The sequence below is a fragment of the Pongo abelii genome, chromosome 18, assembly GCF_028885655.2.
Source record: "Pongo abelii isolate AG06213 chromosome 18, NHGRI_mPonAbe1-v2.0_pri, whole genome shotgun sequence".
Lineage (NCBI taxonomy): Eukaryota > Metazoa > Chordata > Mammalia > Primates > Hominidae > Pongo > Pongo abelii.
This window is the reverse complement of record NC_072003.2, coordinates 9,998,775-10,016,230: the sequence shown is the minus strand read 5'-3', so window position 1 is coordinate 10,016,230 and position 17,456 is coordinate 9,998,775. Positions and strand designations below refer to the sequence as shown.

At 48.1% G+C, this 17,456-nt stretch overlaps 1 protein-coding gene across 2 annotated transcripts in view; it reads right to left on the bottom strand.

Moving 5' to 3' along the window:
* The window catches only part of ABAT (4-aminobutyrate aminotransferase), a 114,680-nt gene extending 101,337 nt beyond the window's left edge, over window positions 1-13,343 (bottom strand). Inside the window, exon 1 of one of the 2 annotated variants that reach the window (XM_054533185.2) lies at window positions 13,226-13,343. The gene's annotated coding sequence lies outside the window, so the exon portion shown is untranslated. 2 annotated transcript variants of the gene reach the window in all.
* Window positions 13,344-17,456: the final 4,113 nt, after the last annotated feature.

Here is a 17,456-nt window from a genome sequence, read left to right as displayed (position 1 = left end):
GCCACGATGGTGCCAGTGCACTCCAGCTTGAGCAACAGAGTGAGATCCCTGTCTCTTAAAAAAAAAAGAGCATTTAACTCTTATCATCCAGTTTTCCAATTTAACAACCATTCATATAATGTTTCAAAAGGTAGTTTTGTTGTTGCCATTTTACAGATGAGGACACTGAGGTCTGGACAGAAGTCACTGGCTCCCGGGCACTCAGGGAGCCAGCAGCACAGCTGCTTTCCAGATGCAGTACTTTTCCCTGATCTCACAGGTCTAAGACACAGGCCTCAGCCCAAGCCCCACCACAGGCCTTTCAGGGGATGCACCGCGTGGGACCTGGTGGATGACCTGCAAATGATCTGATTCGTTGGCAGGTGGCTGCTGCTGGAAGGACTGCTCAGTCCAAACAAACAGCAAGCTACTTAGCTTCTGTTTTTGTTTTGTTTTTTGTTTTTTGAGACGGAGTCTCACTCTGTTGCCAGGCTGGAGTGCGGTGGCGCGATCTCAGCTCACTGCAACCTCTGACTCCCTGGTTCAAGCTATTCTCCTGCCTCAGCCTCCCGCATAGCTGGGATTACAGGCACGTGCCACAACACCCAGCTAATTTTTTTTGTATTTGTAGTAGAGACAGGGTTTCACCATGTTGACCAGGATGGTCTCCATCTCCTGACCTCGTGATTCCCCCGCTTCAGCCTCCCAAAGTGCTGGGATTACAGATTGGAGCTCAGCTTCTGAAGAACCTGGAAGAGTGGGACCCAAGACTAGCACCTGCTCCGTGGGAGGGCAGGTGGCCAAGTGCTCTCGGCAAACACTGCATCCAGATGTGCGGCCCCACCTCAGGGTCACTGTTTCCCACTCTCTCCACAATGCACCCACCATCTCTTCCTCTCAAGGGAAATAAACAGACTAGACCCAACCTGGCTCACCTATGATCCGGGAGTGGTTCAGCAAGCTTCAGCATGCCTTCACCTCCACCCATCTAAGGCCACTCTGCACTTCCAAAGCCCCTGAGTACAAACAAGATTGGCCTTGCTTTCCACACCCTGTCTCTGGGGCCTAAGGAAAGCACTTTCAGACTTTCTCCACATACCACCCGTTCCTATTCAGCATTTATGACTTTTCAAGGCTTTCTCATTTGCAGTGGTAGTTCATCTTCCCAAACTCTGCTGTGATCATTAGGTGCAAAGACATTATTGCACCCATTGACGGATGAGTAAACTGAGGTCAGAGACAGCAGTGGGCATATGCAGAGGTGTCCATGTGGGTCAGTCCTAGACACCAGGGCTCCAGAGTCTTCAAGCCTCGGTTTCTCACTAGAAATGCTCCTTTCAGTAGGAGACCCTGGGCAAGTCAGTCATCCTTTCTGAGCTTCCATTTCCTGTCTCTGAACTCTGATCAGCCTTTCCTCATAGGGCTGTTGTGAGCGACAAGGTGAGCAAGTACACACAAATACACAGCCAATGTGAGTGGCCACTACTCACAGGTCATTGTCACTATCATGGGTAAAGCTGGAGCCAAAACTCTGTCCAGGGTTCTCTGCAAGTTTTCTCCCACTCACCCTGCCAGCCTGCCTCTGAATCCCTCCTGGAACCTGTCCCCAGGTCAGAATGTCCACACCCTTCTGTGTGTGGCTCTTTTTTGAGTCCTGCTTCTAGCCCCTTGCAGGACTGGACACTTAGGGCTGGGGCAGGACGCCAGGCATGCAAATCTGCATGCAGGCATTCATTTGCAAAAATACTCCTTGGTGTGTGCATTTGCAGCCTGTCCCCAGACCGGCGCTCAGCCTGCAAAGCCAGCAGAGTGCTATTTATTTACAGCTCTGGGCAGAGAGAGGAGGCAGGCTTTGTTCCCATGCACAAAACAGCCCTGTCCTGCCGGGGTGGTGCCTTGCTCTTTTGGCTGGTGTTCGGCCAACCTTGCCCTGAAGGAGCTTCCAGGCTCTAAAACCTTTTGCAGGAAGGTCAGCAATCTGCCCCTGGGATTGGCTGTTTCCCTAATGAAACCTGAGCTCAAATGCTAGTGGGAGAAGGTGTCTGTCTACTCTCCATTCAGCTTCCAGGAGGATCTTTCTCAAGTGATAACAAAATCACATCACTGCCTTGCTTAAATCTCTTCCATGGTTCCCTATGGGTCTCTGAGTCAAGTCCAAATTCATGATCATGGGTCACCTGGCGGGACATGATCTACTCTTTCTACAGCCTCCACTTGCCACTCCTCACCCACCCATGCCTCTCCATCACTTGAACATTGGTTTTTTGTTTTTGTTGTTGTTGCTGTTGTTTGTTTTTTTTGTTTTTGTTTTGAGACAGAGTTTCGCTCTGTTGCCCAGGCTAGAGTGCAGTGGTGCAATCTTGGCTCACTGCAACCTCCACCTCCCAGGTTCAAGCGATTCTCCTGCCTCAGCCTCCCAAGTAGTTGGGACTACAGGCGCAGGCTGCCACGCCAGGCTAATTTTTTTTTTTGTATTTTTAGTAGAGACAGGGTTTCACTATGTTGCCCAAGCTGGTCGCGAACTCCTGAGCTCAAGCAATCCGCCTGCCTTGGCCTCCCAAAGTGCTGGATTACAGGCATGAGCCACCGCGCCTGGCCAAACATTGGTTTTATAGAAAAAGAGTTATGCACTACCTACTTACAACGCAAATTTTTGGATTATCTGATTCTAGCCTTGTCCACTTGTTCATTATTATTTTTATTTTGAGACACGGTCTCCGTTGCCCAAGCTGGAGTGCAATGGCGTGATCTTTGCTCACTGCAACCTCCACTTCCCAGGCTCAAGTGATTCTTGTACCTCAGCCTCCCGAGTAGTTGGGACTATAGGCACGCGCCACCATGCTTGACCAGTTTTTTGTATTTTTGGTAGAGACAGGGTTTCACCATGTTGCCCAAGGTGGTCTCGAACTCCTGAGCTCAAGCAATCTGTCCACCTCGGCCTGTCAAAGTGCTAGGATTGCAGGCATGAGCCACCATGCCTGGCCTTGTTCATTATTTTCAAACTATTTTGCTGACTCCTTGTAAGTTGTAGAAAACTGATAGACAAGCAAGTTCTGCCTTGTCCAACCATGTTTGCCTCTGTTTCGAATCTATTTAGACATCCTTTTACTCTTTACATATTTGTGCTTTGACTTTTCTTTTGAACTGGTTCTAATGTCTACCTTGTTCCCTCATTGAATGAGCCTAATAAAATCGTTGAGTGTTTGTTTTTGTATCTGTATGAGATTCATGATTTTACCCTCCATCTTTTTTTTTTTTTTGAGACAGGATCTCGCTCTGTTGCCCAGGCTGGAGTGCAGTGGCATGATTATGGCTCAATGCAGCCTCGGCCTCCTTGACTCAAGGGACCCTCCTGCCTCAGCCTCCTGAGCAGCTGGGACTACAGGTGCACATCACCACACCTAGCGAATTTTTACAATTTTTTGTAGAGAAGGGGTCTTGAGGGGCCTTGCAAAGTTGCCCAGGCTGGTCTCAAACTCCTGGGCTCAAGTAATCCTCCTGCCTCAGCTTCCTGAGTAGCTGGGACTACAAGCATGCATCACCATGCCCGGCTGATTTTAGTATTTTTTGTAGAGGCAGGGTTTGGCCATGTTGGCCAGGCTGGTCTTGAACTCCTGGGTTCAAGTGATCCGCCCACCTCGGCCTCCCAAAGCATTGGGATTGCAGGTGTGAGCCACCGTGCCCGGTCTATCCTTCTTTTTTCTCCTGCGATTTTCTTGGAATGGCTTCCTATTAACTCTCTGGGCCTGTTCATGATGCTCTCCCTGCAGAGTGTCTTTCTCTTCTTTTCTGCCTTTTCCTCCTGAAATTTCTTCCCTAAAATCCCCAGAAACAGGGAGTGGTAACCTCCTTCTACTTTGAGCTTGAACCTGTATTCACTCCCACACACCTTCGGCACTCTCCTCACTGTGTGGCCCTTGTTTTGGGGCCTGTTTCCGCATGGCTAGTCTAGAAGAGGCGCTGGTGTAGTAGCTCAGTCTTTGTCTCTCCCTCCATCTCTCTCTCTCTCTCTGTCTTTCTCACACACACAGACACATAGACACACACACGCCCCTACTACTGTACACAGCACATGGAAATCATGCAATAAATGAACACACTCATTGACAAATGAGTGAATGCCACATGGCTACAACATCTGTCCTCTCCAGATACACCACCAAAAGGGAGGCCTGGCTTTCCTCGTTCAATACTATAGATACCAGACAACCATGCCTGGAGTCTAGTAAGTACACAATAAACACTGGTTGGATGAACAAAAGAATACAACTTAAGTTCTTGTTCTTGCATCACTTTTAAGTCATCTCTCCTTTCTCCACTTTCACAGGACAGACCTAAGTGGCTTCAGAATGCTCCCCTTACACCCCATATTTTCAGTATCATTGCAGCATTTCAGTTCTTTTCTCTCTCTCTCTTTTTTTTTTTTTTTTTTTAGAAACAGGGTCTCGCTATGTTTCCCAGGCTGGAGTGCAGTAGCTATTTACAGACATAATTCCACTACCGATCAGCACAGGAGTTTTGACCTGCTCTGTTTCTGACCTGGGCTGGTTCACCCCTTCTTAGGCAACCTGGTGGTCCTCCACTCCTAGGAGGTCACCATATTGATGCCGAACTAATGCAGACACCTGATTGGCATAGTACACTACGGCCCAGAACTCCTGGGCTCAAGTAATCCTCCTGCCTCAGCCTCCCGAGTAGCTGGGACTACAGGCATGTGCCACCCTGCTCAGTGGATACAGCATTTCAATCCTCTTGATCCCATTCCCTTTAAGGAGTGGAGGGTGATCTCCACTCTGCTTTCATGCTCATCGTGTGACCTTGGGCAAGGCACTGCTCCTCTGGGCTTCTGTTTTCCCACGGGTAAAGCGAGGCCAGTGTAGACATTTCCAGAGATAACTTCAGGCAAAGGTACAAATGGCCAGTAATGGCTGAAGGATGCTTCAGCTCAGGCACCAATTACATGGTAACAGATGCTGTCAATGTAACTTATCAGCAAAGCTATCCCTAGCTTAGCTCTGAGTGTGGGGGTTACAGATCTGTCTAAAATAGGCTTCTCAAACTTAAAAGTGCACACAAATCACCCTAGGGGATATTGTTAAAATGCAGATTCACATTCTGTAGTTCTGGGTGGGGCCCAAGATTCTGCATTTCTAGCTAGCTCCTAGATGATGCAATGCTGCTGGCCGCTGGACCACACTTTCAGTAGTAAGATACTAGAATACAGTGGGTCCCAACTTTGAAGGAATTCTCAGTGCAACCCAGGGACAGAGTGCTGGCAGGTTGCCATATCCAAGATAATAGATGTTAGCACCTAAATGGGAGATGCTGGCAGTGAAGATTACGGGACCTCTGGACAAGGACAAGGTTGGCAGGGGACGGGGGCTGGTCCAGGATTCCTAGAGAACATGGAAATAGAGTTCTGCCCGCCGGTGATTCTACTAAATCATAATTCTGGTGGGCAGGGACATCAATCTGTGTTTTAACAAGCTCTTGAGGGGATTCCGATGCCAAAGTTTGAAAAACACTGTGCTAGACAGAGATAAAGGGGTAGGCTACTCTGGTTGGAGGAACAGCGTTCTGTTTTCCCACAGTAGAATTTGTGGGAATTCATCCATTCATTCACACATGCATCCATCAATCTAGCCAACCAACAAAGGGGTTGTGTCTGTCCATCCATGCATCCATCCACACCCCCAGCCATCCAACATCCAACAAATACATCCTGAATGCCTCCTGTGTGTTTGTGTGTGTGTGTGTGTGTGTGTGTGTGTGTGTGTGTGTATCCTGTTAGGCACAAGCAATCTGATTGAAATTGTAGATATACATAGCTGTCTTAGCCTCTAACCAGTGATTCTCAACCAGGGGCAATCTGATTCCCCAGGGGACACTTCGTAATGCCTGGAGACATTTCCGGCTGTCACAACTTGGAGGAAGGTATGTTGCCAGCATCTCGTGGGTGGAGGCCAAGAATGCTGCTAAACATCCGGCACAGGACAGCCTCGCTTCCACGTCAGTAGTATAAAGGTGGGCCAGGAGCAGTGGCTCAGCCTGTAATCCCAGCACTTTGGGAGGCCAAGGTGGGCGGATCACCTGAGGTCACAAATTCACGACCAGCCTGGCCAACATGGTGAAACACCGTCTCTACTAAAAATACAAAAATTAGCCATGTGTGGTGGTGGGTGCCTGCAATCCCAGCTACTCGGGAGGCTGAGGCAGGAGAATCGCTTGAACCCGGGAGGCAGAAGTTGCAGTGAGCTGAGATTGCACCACTGCACTCCAGCCTGGGCAACAGAGCGAGACCCCATCTCAAAAAAAAAAAAAGAAAAATTAAAAAGATACCAGTCATTGCATTAGGGGCCACTGTAATGCAGGAAGACCTCATTTCAACCTAACTATTTCTGCAAAGGCTCTATTTCCAAATTAGGTCCTATTCATAGGTTCCGGGTAAACATGATCATGCCACTGCACTCCAGCCTGGGCAACAGAGCAAGACCCCCTCTCAAAAAAAAAAAAAAAAAAAAAAAAAAAAAGTAGAGGCTGAGAAACTTTGCAGTAGACTGTGAGTTCCTGATAGGCAGGAACTGGTGGTATTCCCAGGATCACAAGACAGTGTGAGACCTACAGGAGCTGAGCAAATATTTAAGTGGATGAAGAAATAGTGACACAAAGAAACATTTATTTATGTAAAGAACTCTGGGCCAGGCGAGGTGGTTCACACTTGTAATCCCAGCACTTTGGGAGGCCGAGGTGGGAGAATCGCTTGATCCTAGGAGTTCAAAACCAGACTGGGCTACATAGGGAGACTCCATCTCAACAACAACAAAAAATGCTTTTTAAAAAATTAGCCAGGTGTGGTGGCACCTGTTATCCCAGCTGCTTGGAAGACTGAGGCAGAAGGATCGTTTGAGCTTGGGAAGTCAAGGCTGCAGTAAGCTATGATCATGCCACTGCACTCCAGCTTGGGTGACAGGGTGAGACTGTCTCAAAAAAAAAAAAAAAAAAAGAAAAAGAAAAAGAAAAAAGAAGAACGCTTACAGCTCAAGAACAAGAAGACAAAAAGACAATTCATTTCAAAAATGGGCAAAGAACTTGAGTAGATATTTCCCTAAAGATAATATACAAATAACCAGCAAACACATAAGATGCTCAATGCCATCAGTTATTAGGGAAATGCAAATCAAAACCACAATGCGGTACTGCTTCACACCTGCCACAGTGACCCCAATAATAATAATCAAAAAATGGAGGTTGGGCGCAGTGGCTCATGCCTGTAATCCCAGCACTTTGGGAGGCCGAGGCAGGCGGATCACTTGAGGTCAGTAGTTCAAGACCAGCCTGGCCAACATGGTGAAACCCCGTCTCTACTAAAAACACAAAAAAATTAGCCGGGTGTGGTGGTGGCCCACGTGGGTAATCCCAGCTACTTGAGAGGCTGAGTCAGAATTGCCTGAACCCAGGAGGCGGAGGTTGCAGTGAGCCGAGATCACACCACTGCACTCCAGCCTGGGTGACAGAGCAAGACTCCCCCTGGCCCCCCCAAAAATAAATAAAAATAAAACGGTGAAAATGCTCAATTTCATGTTATGTGTATTTTACCCCAATTTAAAAAATACATTTCTGCATTCAGTCAATGCTCCTTGAATATCTACTGTGTGCATAGGGAAGTGTGCTATGCATTTGAGACACAAGAATAAACGTGATGGATGTGATGGCTGCTTCCAGGCAATTATGGATTGGGAGGAAATCCAGCAAACAGTGATGGACCCAAGAAATCTAGGATGTGATGGACCCAGGAAGAATAGGATGTGGCAGACCCAGGAAGTCTAGGATGTGGATGACAGGAGTTGGGAGGAGGAGAAATGGTTTTCCTGGTTGGAGATGGGGGAGGGTCGGGGAAGACTACCTATAAAAGACGCAATGTGAGATAGCTTTTGAAGGAGGAGGAAAATTTGCCCTTGGAGAGTCAATTTATTATTGAAGGGATGTGTAATTAGAGGCCACATGATGCCATCCCATCCCTGCAATGGGTAAGACAGTTTAATGTGTGGAGTGTCTAGAGAAAGCAAGGATGGTTAGACCCCAGGGAGGAGGAGCTACAGCACAGACCCCCTCAGAATGCTCCCCCAGGCTTTCTGTTAAAAGCTCCTGCAGCGGAGTGGTCATGGTGGATCCGAGGGCAGAGTGAAGAAGTGAGGACAACTGATTCAGCCTGCTAAGCATTCTTGGGGCCTCAGGAGCCCCCACTGTCCTTTCTGAGGCTTTTGTCTTCTGCCTCCTGGCAAGGAGCAGGCAAGCAGAGAAAAAGGCAGGAGAGACAAGGGCTTGTGTTAATTAAGCAACTACTAAGTACTGGGGGTTGGAACACATGGTTTTATGTAATCCTCACAGTGGCCCAATGAGGGAGGTTCTACTATTGCCTCCTCCTTCTACCTTTTTTTTTTTTTTTTTTGGCTTTCATGTTTTTTCCTTTGTCTTTTAGCTATTTTAAAGATAGAGAAATGAGGCACTGAGAGTTAAAGTGGCTGGCCTGAGGTCATCACTCAGGTGGAAGCCTGATTCAGGTGAGGTCAGTCTGACACCAGGATCCCTCTAGGTGCTCAGAGAAGGAATTCCCCCACAGTAAGGAAGGAGGCTTGGCCTGCTGAGATGAGCCTCAGATTCCTGTCTCTTGGCCCCATAACTATCAGCAAACTCAAAGCTGAATTTCACCACTGGCAACTTCTGGTGTGAGCAAGTCTCTCAACCTCTGTGGGTTGTGCTCTACTCATTTCAATTTTTATTTTATGATTAATTATTTAGAGTCTCCCTTTGTTGCCCAGGTTGGAGTGCACTGGCTCACTCACAACTCACTGCAGCCTCAAACTCCTAGGCTCGAGTGATTCTCCCGCCTCAGCCTCCCAAAGTGCTGGGATCACAGATGTGAGCCAAGGTGACCAGACCGCTTTGCTCATTTTTAATGCATGGGAAGCTGGTGGAGATTTATTTTCTTCTTCCACCAGGAATATGTTCTCATATATATATACTATCTAGGTCCCTTTAATTCCCCACGTCCCTAATTATCCATGTTCATGCATATTTACATTAAAAAAAAAAATAGGATCATACTGGCTATGTTGATTCTGTGACTTTATCTTTTTCACTAAAATGCCTCAGGAAGCTTTCGAGGTCAGGAATGTGGATCCACCTCATTCATCTAAAGTCTACTCATTCTCCCACATGAATGCATATACTGTAATCCCTTCCCATACTTGTGTTGCAAACTCTGCCATGGACATTTTTGTGTTATGTCAGTGCAAGTGTGAGCATTTCTGTGCAAGATTTTTCAAAGTGGGATTGCTGGACCAAAGAGCATGCCATTGAAGTTTTGAAAGACACTGATAACTAATCCGAAGAAGGCCCAGAACACAGTTGTTTCTCAAACAATTTCTGGCATAGATGTTTCTCTGATGCGTGGTGGAGAAGCGGGTGATGGTCTTAGACAAGTCTTTTAACCTTTGTGAGCCTTAGTTTGCTTATCTGTAGAGTGAGAAATAGTGTCAAAGACACAACAGTGCTTTGGAGATGATAAGGTCCTGTGTAGGTTGGGTGCTGTGGCTTATTCCTGTAATTCACACTTGTAACCCCAGCGCTTTGGGAAGCCAAGGCGGGAGGATCACTTAAGCCTAGGAGTTAGAGACCACCCGACTCTGTCTCTACTAAAAAGAAAAACAAAAAGCAGACAAGACAGTCTGGTGTAAATGTGAGAAATTAAAAATTGTTGTTAATATGGGAAGGCTCCGCAGCTAGACACATCTCCTTCTCCTCATTACACAGAAACCAAAATGAGGAGCTTGTGCAAGAAAGAAGCTGTTTTTGGTTTTTATTTTATTTTTTTGGAGACAGGGTCTCACTCTGTCACCCAGGCTGGAATGCAGTGGTGTGATCATGGCTCCCTGCAGCTTCGACCTCCCCGGGCTCAAGCAATCCCCCCACCTCAGCCTCCCAGGTTGCTAGGACTACAGACGCATGCCACCATGCCCAGCTAATTTTTTTTTTCCTGTATTTTACAGAGATGGGGTTTTGCCATGTTGCCCACGCTGGTCTCAAACTCCTGGGCTCAAGCCATCCACCCACCTCAGCTAGGAAACTGTTTTATATTAAGTATTAGCTATGTTTAAGGCCATGTATTAGACCAGCAGTTCTCAATAGGGAAGGAAAAGGATGATTTTGCTCCCCAGGGCACATCTGGCAATGTCTGCAGACATTTCTGATGGACATGACTCATGGGGTAGGGAGTGTCACTGGCATCTACTAGGTAGAGACCAGAGGCGCTGCTGAATATCCTACAATACACAGGGGAGTCCCCCAACAAAGAATCTTCTCACCCAAGTGTCAACAGTGCCCAAAATGAGAACCCCTCATCTAGACCTGTCTCTTTTCTGATGTCCAACCCCAACAAACCTCATTCAAAGATGAGGAACTGAGGCTCAGAGACATGAATGACTTGCCTGAGGTACCACAGACAGCCACTACCAGTGGCCAACTCTCTACTCCATCTGGCTTCGGGGTCTGTGGTCCATTCCACATACTACACTGTCTCTCTAGGAAGACATCCCCTTGTACCCAAGTGCCTTGGCCCTGGCAGATTATCTACAACAAGGGTTACGAGTTTTGCCTTAAGGCATAAGCACCTCCCCACTTCATGATTAGAGGTTTTATGACTTTGCACTTGTAATCATTGTTTCTGCTCATTTTGCTGTGTGCTAAACATTTTATGAGGATTAACCCATTTTACCCCAAGGATATGTCACAGAGAGGTTAAGATCAGACACAAAGTGGCAGATTTGTGCTCTAGACCCAGATAAGAGGTCTCCAGGGACCCACCTCTCGGCCTCTCTACCGTGGTCCTCTTCATGCTTTGAACTTCGCCTTGGCCAAGTTGGGGCACAACAACCAGTCCTTTAGCTGGGAACCCGGTGGGGGCAGAAACAGAGAGAGCCTCTACTTCAGACCCTCTCATTTGTAGGGACCCAGTCCCCGCTGCCCAGCTGGGTGGTCCTAGAGAATCTGCCAGAATTTCAGCTCTTTTCCCATGCAATTTCCCAGGAGAAAAGATGCAGGCCTCTGAACAGAGATGAGACAATGTGCAGGGAACTCAAAGCCAGAGGGCATGGGCAGGGGCTAAGAGGGAGGGGACCTTGGAGGGAAGGAATATGACATCCTCAGGGCCTGTCCAAAGTTCTTGGAGCAAACCCAGCTATGCAACTGAGGTTCCTGCAGTAGCCTCCACTCCAGCATCTGATTCTCATTAGCTGCAACTGATCTTATTAGCTATCCTGGGTCAGTTTGGATTTTGGCAAGCCTAGATTTGGCAATGGCCTCAATACAAAGATCGCACGGGGTGAGCAGGGATGCGCTGACACCCAGGAATGGATTCCACGAGGCAGCCCGCTGGGGGATGGCATTGAGTTCCCGCTCTGCCCCTTCCTGGCTTCGTGACCTTCGCAGAGCCTTGGCACTTCCTCTGACAAGTGGGGACTTGGGACCCAGCAGTCCCCAAGTCCCCATTGTAAATGTGAGGACTGGGGCTTGTGTCAGGGGTCCTAGCACCCTAAGGGTCCTGGAGGGGATGGGACCAGCTCTCACCCACAGGCTAGGTGACCTTGAGCAAGTCTCTTCCCCTTTTGTGCCTCTGTGTGTTTAACTGTCAAATGAAGGGGCCACGTCTTTAATGTAGAAGCCCTTTTAGGTCTTAAGACTCCAGACTGGAGCATTTACCTCTCCCCGTGGCTAACCTCTTTGGGCCTCGAGAAAACACATTTCTCTATGACTCCACGCCGCAACACAGGCTCCACAAAGCAAGACACGACTCACTGCCTCCCTCTCTCCTGCCTCCCAACCTGACCCACCAGAGAAGAGCTCTTCCCACCCCCTCCCGACCCCCAGGTCACCAACATCCTGTCCCTTAGTCCAGCTTCACCAAAGCAGCAAAGCCAACACTGTCTCCTCCCCAGCGGATGGGCCCAGCAGCACCCATTTCTCTTGGCTGAGTGCCCAGGGAATTCCACCAGGCAATGTCCACAGGCGCTTGCGGGGGTGCACAGTTTAGGGGGGAAATGGGGGCCCTCTTGGAAGAGGGCCAGCTGTCCTCCCAGACTGCAAGAGAGAATGCACTGAACACAGCCCTTTGTGCGTGTGTTGGGGCGGGGAGTGGGGGAGAGGTGGCGGGTGGTCTCTGCTTGTCCTGCTGCCTCAGAGGCCATCTCTGCTCTCAGAGTTTGAAGACTCCTGGAAGGGCCTCTAGGCCCCGGATCCCAGTTTTAAGAGCTCCAGTCTTACTAAATCTCATTGAATCCCCTGTAGTCTTACCTTGGCCACGGTGGGTGAGGAAAGGTGAGAGGATGTGAAATAGGTGGGGCAGCCAGGTGTGGGAGTGGAGTTGGGGTGAGGTGGAGAAGGATGGGATTGGGAGCGGTGGGAGGATGAGGCAGGGCGTTACTAGGATGGGGTTGTGTGAAAGGGCTTGGGAGGAGTGGAGGGAGGTGGATGACTTGGAGGGGTGGCCAGACCTTTGCCCTGCTCCTGAGTATGAAGGTCCCTCATTTTACATCTTTACTGGGGAGGAGAGGGGAAATCCCCAAAAGCCTTTAATGTAGTGGTGTCAGAGGCCACCCTGCCTCTCTGACGGGTAGGGAGGGGTCTCCGGCAGGGCCAAGGGTGAATCATCTATCTCTCCAGAGCCCGGTATCTGGGGTAGGAGGGTGACTTGCAGAGTCTCTGCTCCGGGATTTCCTTGTCTAATGATGGGGGGAGAGCTTCCATTTGTCATGGAGGCGGAGGTCACTGTAATTTATGAGCTGAGAAGATCCCCATTATTCCGAAAGAGAGGGGAGAAGGAAGACACCCAAACTTAGTATTTTAAGGATGGGGAAGGGGCATCAGTCTCCCAAGAGGTGAGGGGGCTCTAGAGACCTGGGGACCACTTTTTGGGGCCACATTCTATTTCAAAGGGGTAAAAGGGAGAGGACTTCAGTCTAGAGCTGGAGCCAGGAGGAAGGGCCCATTTCTGAAGGAGAAAGGAAGGTATTTTGCTCTCTGGGGGGTGGGAGCCCCTGTCTTTTCGGAGGAGGGCCCCGCGTCTTGGGAAGATGAGGGCTCCGTTTCTAGAAGATGCCCAGGCTTTGCTCCCTGGGGGCAGGGCAGAAGGACCTCCTCTCGGCTCCCCTCGAAAGGGCCCGTCCCAAGCCACCCGGCGCCTCGCGCTCACCTCCAGGCCCCGGCTCCGATCTGCGGGATCCTATCCGTCGGGTTCCGACTTGCGGGATGCGCGCCCCGAGTTCCGGCAGCGCTGGGTGTCTGCTCGGCTTCCCCCAGAGACTCGCCGGACTCCCTGGCTCCGCCGAGCGTCCCGGCCAATCAGCGCAGCCAGCCCCGGCCCTCGCTTTCGCCGCAGCCAATGGGTGCGCCCGCCACGGGCCACCGCCCCCGGGAGGGAGGGGGCAGGCGGGGCGGGGGCAGAGTCCAGCCTCCGGGGGCGAGGGAGACGGGGGCTGGGGCGGGACCCACCAGAGGGACCGCGAGGGCTGGGAGGGAGTGCTGGGGCTGGGGAGGAGACGGCTGAGGATCCCCGTCAAGTTGTGGGGACCCTGACCCTCTGGGGGGCAGCTCCATAGGTTGATTTAACCTGGATCTTAATGGGCCTTTTACAACCTCAGGGCTGCAGGCGAGTGTAACTCCACCTCCACCCGCGTCTCAGATCCGGTCTCTGGAGCTCTAAGAGTCGGAATCAGAAGGGTTTCCTTTGCGGAGGAGGGAAGGAGCATCCCGCCCTCCCCACCTCACCCCCCATCTCGGCGCTCAGGGCCCTGCCAGCCCTTCTTGCTCCCAGCGACTTTCCTCCGCCTGGCCCCAGCGCTCTGGAAGACAAACAGGGTGCTGGGAGTCAGAGGTGGTTCCTTCTGCATGACCTGGAGCAGGTCACTGCGCCTCCTGATCCTCAATGTCCTGAAATTGGGACAACAGAGATTTCACCTCCTTCGTGGGTATAAACGAGACCCTAGATATGATGAAGGTGCCTTTCTACCGTTGTATAAAATGCTGTGTGGAAGCTAGTTAATACTCAGGTGTGACGAATGGATAGCCCCCACAGCTTTCTAGAGGTATTTGGAAAGAGGATGCAATCTTTCAATGACAAAATCAAAGACACAAAGAACTGCTCATCAAGACAACAGGCGATCACCAAGTCCTCATAATGAATGAATGGATGGATGGAGATTACAGACCTTAAAGTCGGAGAAAGAGTTCAGCTTGGTTCTCCCCACTCAGCCTGATCACTGATAACTTGGTCTGCTGGAGTCTTGTAGAACCCTGAGGTCTCTCCTCCTGCTGTCCAGGAATCCAGGCTGCCCTATCTCTGATTACACAAGAGCTATAGTCCTTGAAATTAAAAAATTAAGATAAACTAAGCACATAGATAAATAGAAAGCTGCCAAACAAATAATTCATCTCCTAGTGTCACCTCTGGGGACCCTCCCCGCCAACACACACACACACACACACACACACGCACACACACACAGAGCAGTAAATAAGAATAATTGAGGCCTGGCACAGTGGCTTACGCCTGTAATTCCAGCACTTTGGGAGGCCGAGGCAGGCAGATCACTTGATGCTCAGAGCTCGAGACCAGCCTGGCCATCATGGAGAAACCCCCTTTCTATTAAAAATACAAAAATTAGCCCGGCATGGTGGCACATGCCTGTAATCCCAGCTACCTGGGAGGCTGAGACATGAGAATCACTTGAACGGAGAGGCAGAGGTTGCAGTGAGGTGAGATGGCACCACTGCACTCTAGCCTGGGTGATTGTCACCTTGCTTGAAGAACTTGACGGGGCCTGTGTTGAAAATCTAGCAATTTTTTCTTAAAACCAAAGCCACAAAGATAATCCCCTTTACTACACTTGACCTGCCCAAAGAAATACAATGGCCAATAAACATGGGAGATAACATTTTGCAAAGGAAAGGCAAGTTAAAACCAAAAGAGGGAAACAGTTTACCTACCAAAATGACCTTGTTTTTATTATTATAATTACTATTCTTTGCAAAGACTTCAAGAAGTTTCATGTATTGCTGATGGCAGTAGAATCACAGCCTTTCTGGAGGGAAATTGGGTATTTCTATTTTAAAAATCTTAAAAGTAAGTTGACCCTTTGATCTAGCAATCCAATCCCTATGAACTTATCTGAAAACAATTAAAGGTACAAAGATTTAATCATAAAGTAGCTTACTACCATTTTGTTTATCATAGGGAAAAACTGGGAACAACTTAAATGCACAACAGCAGGGACTCAGAGGGAAACTGTTGCATGAAATTGAACAATAAACATAGGTATGAAATATTGAAGGGGGCTGGGTGTGGTGACACATGCCTATAATTCCAGCACTTTGGGAAGCCAAGCCAAGAGGATTGCTTGAGCCAAGGAGTTCAAGACCAGCCTGGGTAACATAGTGAAACCCTGTCTCTACAAAAAATACAAAAATTATCCGGGCGATGTGGCGCATGCCTGTAGTCCTAGCTACTCAGGAGACTGAGGCAGCCTTGAGCCTGGGAGGTTGAGGCTGCTGTGGGCCAAGATTACACCACTGTACTCCAGCTGGGTGACAGAGTGAGACCCTGTCTCAAAACAAAACAAAACAAAACAAATCTCAAAATGTTAATTTATTTGCAAAAACAGTATATTTGGTACTGTCTTACTTTTTGTTAAATGTCTTACTTTTTGTTAAATCTACCAGGTAGAGCTAGATCAATGCTGTGTAATATAACTTTCTATGATGCTCTATATCTGTGCCGTCCCATGTGGTAACCACTAGCCACATGGAGGTATTGAACACCTGAAATGACTAATTTTGGTATCCAAGATGTTTTTTTAAAAAAAAAAAAGAAAGAAAGAATAAAAAAAGGAAAAGGGAAAAATAAATTTAAAATTTTGAAAAAAGCAATGACTAGTCAACCGAATAACTGTATTTTAATTGTATCTATTTATTTATTTTTTTAGAGATGGAGTCTCGCTCTGTCACCCAGGCTGGAGTGCCGTGGGGCGATCTCAGCTCACTGCAACCTCCGCCTCCCACGTTCAAGCGATTCTCCTGCCTAAACCTCCTGAGTAGTTGGGATTACAAGCGTGCGCCACCATGCCTGGCTAATTGTTTAATTTTTAAATTTTTAGTAGAGACAGGGTTTTGTCATGTTGGCCAGGCTGGTCTCAAACTCTTGGCCTCCAGTGATCTGCCTGCCGAAGCCTCCCAAAGTGCTGGGATTACAGGTGTGAACCACCGCGCCTAGCCTGTATCTAATTTTAATTTAAGGTGTAATAGTAACAGGTAGCTAGTGGCTATCATATTAAAAAGCACCAATATAGCTAGCTAGCAATGCTGAGTGAAAAACTATGTGTTCAGTAGGAGAAATGGTTATTTTTGTGTATTGAAATTATAGATTATTCTAATATTACTTTATTTGCATGTCCAAGTCAGTAATTTCTTTTTATCCCCTTTGGTTTATTTTTAATAGAGGATAAACTTTACAATGTCACTAATTTCTAATTATTCTATAATGAATATATATTACTCTGGTACTAAGAAGAAAATATTTAAAATGAAAAACAGAAAGGAAAAGTCTAAACCAAAGGGCCCGGAGTGGTGGCTCATGCCTGTAATCCCAGTACTCTGGGAGGCTGAGGCGGGCAGATCACTTGAGGCCAGGGGTTCGAGACCAGCCTGGCCAACATGGCGAAACCCCATGTCTATTTATAAATAATTTTTTTTTAAAAAGAGTCTAAGCCAAAGGTTGACAAACTATAGCTCATAGACCAAATGTAGTTCATCATGTTTTCCTATGACCATGAGCTAAGATTGGTTTTACATATTAAATGGTTAAAAAAAATTCAAAAGAAGAATAATGTTATATGACACACAGAAACTACATAAAATTCAAATTTTACTGTGCATAAATAAAATTTTATGGGAACACAGCCAGGCCCATTTATTTATGCATTGTCTATGGCTGTCTGTGAGCTACAACAGCAGAGCTGAGTAGTTGTGACAGAGACTCTGTGACCTAAAAAGACAACAATATTTATCTTCCGGCCCTTTGCAGAAAAATCTGCCGTGTCCTGGTCTAAGGCAATCAAGGGAAATAAGAAGTGTGTATAGCCATCTTCATTCATCTGTTCATTCATTCTTTCATCTAGGTATGAGCACCCATTTGTGGGTCAGGCCCTGGGAAAGGGCACTTCTGGAGGATGAAAGGAGCTGCTTTGTCTCTACTTAAGGACTGGGGAGAGAAGGCTATTTAGAGCCAGGTGCTTTGCAAGCTGATTCTCAAATAGCTTCATTGTGATACTTGTGAAGAAAACTGTCAGCATGTGGAAAAAGCCCTTTCCATATTGGCTTCCCTTGCATTTTCTGCCATTCTGCAGTTTTCCTATGGAGCTGCTTGGGGT